This window comes from Mchenga conophoros, linkage group LG5 (genome assembly GCF_057382185.1).
Source record: "Mchenga conophoros isolate Kocher_MC1m ecotype Shallow Benthic linkage group LG5, M_conophoros_male_GT1.1, whole genome shotgun sequence".
Taxonomy (NCBI): Eukaryota; Metazoa; Chordata; class Actinopteri; order Cichliformes; family Cichlidae; genus Mchenga; species Mchenga conophoros.
Window position 1 is genome coordinate 2,470,326 of NC_140530.1, and position 8,197 is coordinate 2,478,522.

The window sequence follows — 8,197 nt, forward strand, 5'->3', positions numbered from 1 at the left end:
GCACACACTCACACAACAACAACAAAAACGACGACGACGACAACGACAACAACACAAAATAGGCCTATCGTCCAGCACAGTCTGGACCCCGCGGAACCTCTCAACGCCCCACAAAGCGGCGGAGAACTCACCTCTCGTTCCACAAAGCAGCGAGGAACACCTCTCGCTCCACAAAGCAGCGAGGAACCTCTTGCTCCACAAAGTAGCAAGGAACCCAGGTATCGCTCCACAAAGCAGCGAACTTCTCAACGCCTCACAAAATGGCGGAGACTGCACAACGACATGGTTATAGAGTCGGCCTCTTTAAACTTACTCGGCGTTGCTTAGCGTGTAATATCAGCCTCGAATCCCGCCGATCGTCATTCATCGAGGAGAAAAGACAGGCAGCGAATCCACAGGAACTTCCTGGCTGACGTCAGTCCTTCAGCGTGCCTCTCCTCCCCTCGGTGAATGCCGACTCCAGGGCTCCGGCTCCCGAAGGACCAATTAATGATAGGTTTGTAGCTTGTACCTATCCGCTGGAACGTTGAAGACAATATAATTACACTGCAAAGCAAGACACAAGCAGGCTGGTTTACTCATGCATGAGGGAAATAAGATAAGATAAGATAACCTTTATTAGTCCCACACGTGGGAAATTTGTTTTGTCACAGCAGGAAGTGGACAGTGCAAAAGTTATGAGGCAAAAATTAGAATACAATAAGAATAAATACAGTACACAGCTGTACAGAATAGAATAAAATAAAATACTATATACAGTAGAATAAAATAAAATAAATATACAATAAGATAAAAATAGAATACAAATACTATATACAACTGAGTAAAAATACAACGATGACAGAAAGGATTATTGCACTTAGTGTTATTGCATATGTATGGATGTGTGTGCTTGATCAGTTAAAGTCTTTATTATGGAGTCTGACAGCAGTGGGGAGGAAAGACCTGCGAAATCTCTCCGTCCCACACCGTGGGTGCCGCAGTCTCCCACTGAAGGAGCTGCTCAGTGCTGTCACAGTCTGCTGCATGGGGTGGGAGATGTTGTCCATCAGGGATGACAGCTTAGCCGCCGTCTGGCTGGGGCCAAGTGTCGTCCCACCACCTAGCCTCCGTCAGACTCTCAGCCAGGCTCCCCATAGCACTACTTTTATTGTGGTTACATGAATATGCATAGGGTCATTAACATATAACATCTTACATAGGTATACATATGAACAAAGAATACTGTGTGTGTGTGTGTGTGTGTGTGTGTGTGTGTGTGTGTGTGTGTGTGTGTGTGTGTGTGTGTGTGTGTGTGTGTGAGGTCAAGGTGTGACCCTGTGAAGACTCCCCCAAAGCTGGCGCCAGGAGTCTAGCGGTCCATCTGAACAAAAGGCTCTTATACTTAAACAGATATACGTGTGTTTGCTATACCATATATCAGCAAGAGAAGATACGACCTCTCCTAGGAGGTGTGTGATCTATGCCAGAACACTCTGTAGAGGGAGTGAACGCCCTCCCCCTTCATGCTACTCAGAGCCGTTACAGACCTCCTAGGATGAGACATTCTTTCAATCTACAAATGATTATACACTTCTAAGCATATGTGGGTAAATGTTTCTAAGCATAAATGACAATCAACAATACAAATCTAACATCTATTTATCGATATTGAAATGGATGAATGAAGAACTGATTACTGGGAACACCTTTAGGGATTTGCAGTGTGAAATGTCTGAATGCTCAAACTAAATTTTATCCATTTATTTTACAGTTTCAGAAGATGAATGGATGTGCTGTGACGCATCATCAGTGTTGTATCCTGGGTTCAGTGGGTGTTTCAGGTCTCACACCATCCCAGATGACCTAGCCAGGGTTGATCAGGCCTCTATTTGTATTCCAGCAGCACTGCACCAGCGACCACCTCTCGTAGTCTATAGCCACCTGGAAGGTCCCTCTGCTGCAGTTTAGATGGCTATTCTTCTAAATGGCTCACTCATGCCAAGCAGTGGCATCTGTTTCAGTCCTTTAGAAGACCCTGGTATTTGGCCAGCTTCCTCTCAAATGCCTCCTCTACGCAGTCTTCTGAGGGAACCGTCTATTCAATCAAGAGTAGCTGTTTTGGGGCTTCTGACAGAATCATTGCGTAGGAGTGTCAGACTCCAGCTTGTCGGTCTGCTGATTAAAACAGTGTCTCGTCCACACTGTTCTCATTTATCAGTGCAGTTAGCCAAACAATGAAGAACCACTTGCTGCTTAAGAAACAGAGTGAAAATGGACAGTGCAGCCTCAGTTTCTTAATATAAAAGTTGTTGTTGCGCAAAAGTGACCCACCCGCCCAGCCTGAATTTTAATTTAAGTTTCCTTATAAATAAACATAAACTAATGTGAGTGTTTTGACTTCAACCAACTAACCCAGTGGCATAACATTCTGTAGATGGCGCTAAACTTTAAGAACTTATTCCTCAAATCTACCTTCACAAACATTGTTAGATCAGTTTTTGAGAGCTGGGTTCCATGGTGTGGCCTTTATACACGTAGTGTTTTATGTCTACTTTAAGGTAACCTACCTCTTAGTGATGGGATTTCCGGCTCTTTTTAGAGAACCGGCTCTTTCGGCTCCCAAATGGATTTTCAGGTTGTTTTGTTGCTTTAATTAATTACTTATCAACAACAATATAAAATTATGCACAAAAGGAATTAGTAATGTAAAAAAACGTGGTTTTCTTTATGTATGTTTATATCTAAATATATGTGGGGGTCCCTAGAGACGAAACGCGTACAAACTCCAAAACACATTTCTAGCATTAACTGAACTTCCAAAACAGAGCTACCTAGATCACTTAAATTACACAATCAAATTCATATGTCTATTGTTTTTGTATTAACACACATTAATACACAAACACATAGATATTCAAATAATAAAAAAACCCACTTCATTTACCTTTTACTACCACACACCCAATCCGATTGTTGGTACTTCCTGGCTTGTGTAGCCACTACGTAACAAAAGCTCAACATGGCCCCTAGCATCCTGGAGCACTTCCATTGTGTTTTGGAGTTTGTACGTGCTTTGTCTCTAGGGGCCACTGTAAGAATACTTTTATTTAATGACTCCACATAAAATGTAATTAATAAATTATAAAATACAGAAACCAACTGTGAATTAAAGTTATATAAAAATGTAACAGTGCAAATGCAAATCCTCACTGACAGTTTAACCAAAAGGCATTTCCAGTGGAAACTGGCCGACACATCCTCAGCATAACCATGTATAACATCCACAGAACTTAAAAAGAGGTTATACACACACAACACGGTAATATTATGTTGAAGCACAGTACGTATCACTGCGCGAGGCTCCGCCTACGATAGCTGTAATGCTCCGACAATCCATCAAGCGGTGCGGCTTCGTAGCTTAGCAAAGTCGTACTGAAACCTTTGACAGATTTTCGAGCGCCGTGCACATAAAATCGTTTCGAGGTCAGTAAACACGACCAGAGTTCATACATAAGGCACACGGGATTATAAGGGGCTCTGTCGACTTTCTGAAAAATCAAAGGATTGATTTTAAGTGTGCCGTATTTTCCAAACAACACGGTAATAACGACGGCCCGCTAGCATGCACTACCAAAAATAGTGCTTCGTTGTGTATCTGACAGACGAAAGCTAAACCAGTTCCACACCAGTGAAGCTGCAGCATTTTTACAAACCAGTTCTGGTTCATCCGTTTCAGTTAACCATCCACTTTCGCTCTTCTCATTCTGCGTCGCCGCCATGTGCGTATGTAAACAAAGGCACTGTGCATGCGTGTTTTACCCATATTCTATCGTGATGTTTCAATTTCTTATCGTTGCCCAACATTACTGTATTACCGTGAACGGTATGATATAGCCCAGGCCTACTGCAAACCACAACACAATAAAATGTAAATTAAAATATGGAAAAAAAGGGGAAAAAAAGAACGCCCAGATCTTTAATTAAGGGAAAGGTTGGCATTTAGAAATATTAATGTCACACTCCCATTGCACTGATGGGTGGACAGTTCTTAGATGCCTGTGCATCAGAATCAGAATATATATATATATATATATATATATATATATATATATATATATATATATACTGAACAAAAATATAAACGCAACACTTTTGTTTTTGCTCCCATTCCCCATGGGATGGACGTAGAGACCTAAAATTCATTCCAGATACACAATATAACCATCCCTCCCAAACAGTGGTCACAAATCAGTCCAAATGTGTGGTAGTGGGCACATCTGCTATATTGAGATAATCCATCCCACCTCACAGGTGTGCCACATCAGGATGCTGATCTGACATCATGAGTAGTGCACAGGTGTACCTCAGACTGCCCACAACAAAAGGCCACCCTGGAATGTGCAGTTTTGTCTCACAGCAAAATGCCACAGATGCCACAAGCAATGAGGGAGCGTGCAATTGGCATGCTGACAGCAGGAATGTCAACCAGATCTGTCACCCGTGCATTGAATGTTCATTTCTCAACCATAAGCCGTCTCCACAGGCGTTTCAGAGAATATGGCAGCACATCCAACCGGCCTCACAGCCGCAGACCTCGTGTAACCACACCAGCCCAGGACCTCCACATCCAGCAGGTTCACCTCCAAGATCGTCTGAGACCAGCCACCCAGACAGCTGCTGGAACAATTGGTTTGCACAACCAAACAATTTCTGCACAAACTGTCAGAAACCGTCTCAGGGATGCTCAACTGCATGCCCGTCGTCCTCATCGGGGTCTTGACCTGACTCCAGCTCGTCGCCGTAACAGACTTGTGTGGGCAAATGCTCACATTCGATGGCGTCTGGCACGTTGGGGAGGTGTGCGCTTCACGGATGAATCATGGTTCACATTGTTCAGGGCAGATGGCAGCTGAGAATGTCCCAGTTCTTGCATGGCCAGCATACTCACCGGACATGTCACCCATTGAGCATGTTCGGGATGTGCTTGACCGGCGTATACGACAGCGTGTACCAGTTCCCACGAATATCCAACAACCTCGCACAGCCATTGAAGTGGAGTGGACCAACATTCCACAGGCCACAATTGACAATCTGATAGACTCCATGAGACGATGTGTTGCACTGCATGAGGCAAATGGTGGTCACACCAGATACTGACCGGTTCTGGGTCCCCAGACCCCCAATAGCGCAAAAAACTGCACATTCCAGGGTGGCCTTTTGTTGTGGGCAGTCTGAGGTACACCTGTGCACTACTCATGATGTCAGATCAGCATCCTGATGTGGCACACCTGTGAGGTGGGATGGATTATCTCAATATAGCAGATGTGCCCACTACCACACATTTGGACTGATTTGTGACCACTGTTTGGGAGGGATGGTTATATTGTGTATCTGGAATGAATTTTAGGTCTCTACGTCCATCCCATGGGGAATGGGAGCAAAAACAATAGTGTTGCGTTTATATTTTTGTTCAGTGTATATATGAATACCAGAGGCGCAAAACACCAGCTACTGGTAGACAGAACAGTCAGCCGAGACTGCAAGACCAGACTGGCCAACCAGTGCACTGCCTGGATTGATTACAAGAAGGCCTATGACTCAATGCCCCACAGCTGGATACTGGAATGCTTAGAATTGTACAAGATCAATGGGACCCTAAGAGCCTTCATCAGGAACTCAATGGGGATGTGGCGTACAACACTAGAGGCCAACTCCAAGCCCATAGCACAGGTCACCATCAAGTGCGAGATCTACCAAGGAGATGCTCTGTCCCCACTGCTGGCCACAGGCAGGAAAGATTTCCTGTGTCGTTCAGTGGTGCTTTCCGGTAATCTCAGTCTTTCACTGAACGTGCTCCTGTGACTGACCAGCATGTCATGGAGTGGGTGGGAAGTGTTTTCACAGTATGAAAAAAAAACATAATGTTGGATGCACAGACCCAAAATCTGATTTAAGAACATGAGGATTTAAAATTGCCAGTTTATCAAATACCACTGTGGAGTCCTTACCTTTAAATATAATCTGTCTTCTTCCTTTCCTGTCCTTTTTTATTTTATCTCCCTGTGAAAAAGAGCCGTATCTGTAACTAGCAGACACACTGTGACAAAATGTAGACACAAACAGTTTGTGTTTGATGATTTTTTTTAGATACTGAAGTGCATCAACTGCAACTTACAACTGTACAGATATTTGTTTAAAAACGTAGGCAGTAAAAGTAAAAAGTTGTCAGAAAAATAACTACTTAAAGCACAGATACCTGAAAATTCTACTAAAGTAAAGTAACAAAGTATTTGTACTTGATTACTTCCCACCTCTGTGGTGGACATAGTGAAAGCAGCAGTAGTAGTCTGGAAATCAAATATAAAAGTAGAACAACTTAAAAAACTTTGTCTTCTTGATGTTTTTGATGGTTTAATTACGCCTTAAAAATAAACTATTGTGCTTGATAGCCAACAGTTAACTGATCATATTATTATTATTATTATTTCACAAAATATACTTATATTTTTCTGACTGCTATTTTACCTTTTACTTATGATCCTCTTAGTTCTATGTTGTCTCTTTACGTCAGTGTTTGTACTCCAGTCTTGTGTTTCATGATCCTGCTTTCCCTACTTCCTGTCCTGCTGATAACAACAGCACAGCCTTCACCCAAATACAGTGACGTTACTGCTTTGTTGCACCGGGGATTTTAAAGTATTTTAGCTGTCTAGCATTTTTTCATGTGTACAGATGGCACAGCCCAAATGACATGATGAAATTATGTTTCTAATTACATTGTGAACTTTATTGGCTGTAACTGTAAGTTTTAACAAAAGCATTTTCTGCTATCAAAAATATCATTGCTGGGACATCTAAGAACTGGTTTTGACACATAAAAAACAACCTTGATTGTATCATTTAAAATATATCTAATTTATAATATAATATAATTTTCTAATTTTATTCATTTATTTATTAATTTAGGCATGCCACAGCTGTCCTCACACATGCAGCTGTTGTCACTTATAAAAAAAACTGGTCAGCGAGAGTACTGAAGTTCTTATTAATTTGTGTCCACAAAAGTTTTTGAATCAAATTACACTCATTCCATCCCAAAACCCACGTGTACCGAGAAAGCGAGCGAGAGAGAAGATTTAATCTATTAAGAAAAAAACAAGCCACATCCTACATCAGTTCAATTACAAATGGTCTTTTCAAAGTGAGATAGGAGAGAAGGCTGTGGAATAGGTAGGAGGTTTCATTTCCTTATATTTGGGCTGCCAGTCAGCCAGCAGAATACTAATGTTAAGCTGGAGGGGATATAGCACTGCCAGCAGAAAGCATGACCTTGGGTGAGTCGCTCTGTGGGAAAACCAGAAAAGAGCAAAGAAGGGATCAGAGTGCCCCCTGGCTGTGGAAGCATCATCGACTTTTAAAAGGACAATCTGCTATGGCAAGAGATGCAGGGGAAAGGTGGTCATAGTCTTGTCATAGTTAAAGGGGAATCCCCTTTTGAACCCAAGGACAGCCCCATGTTGCTGTTCTACATCAACCCTGTGTGAATACTAACAAGCCACGGATGCTGTTGAAGAGGGAAAAGACAGCAAAAGAACAGTGTTTCAGAGTTTGTTGTAGTTTCATGTAAATCAGGACCTAATCAGATAGTTTGAGGATTTAGAAATATATAAACGGTAGCTATATTATTCACGTGTCCGTAAATTCATTTTCAGAATATTAGCTTTAGATTAGATTATACTCATACTGAAGCTCATACTGAAGCTTTCTAATGGGATGATACAAGGTAGCATTTAGACCTGTTTAGGCTACAACAACTGATCCTGTTGTTTCAAAATGAATTCTTTGGAGGCAACAAAACCTAACAATTTGTGTATATATAAGGAAACGATGATTGATGAACACAGTATAACACACTGCACATAGCAGGATGTATGTCAAGTACTGACTTGCACCTCTGAAACCAGAACAATGAGCTACAAGATAATGTAACAATGTAAAGCGGAGGGGGGTTCTTCATGCTCAGTTCTTAAGTTGAATAACCCGTTCCAATAGAACCACTGTATGGCCCATCAGCTTTATCTTTCTGTAGTAACTATGGCTCTGCGCTTGATGGTGAAAATTGGTTCAAATTGGTTAAAAAGTCCACTGCCCTCTCGCTTAGATATCTCCAAATCCACAGTTATCAGGAACAACCACCTTTCCACTCTTCATAGCA

General features: G+C 42.0%; 1 protein-coding gene across 1 annotated transcript in view; it reads left to right on the forward strand.

The window, feature by feature from the left end:
• LOC146573573 (receptor-type tyrosine-protein phosphatase gamma-like) overlaps positions 1-8,197 on the forward strand; it is a 368,884-nt gene that overhangs the window by 321,838 nt on the left and 38,849 nt on the right. The window lies entirely within an intron of this gene.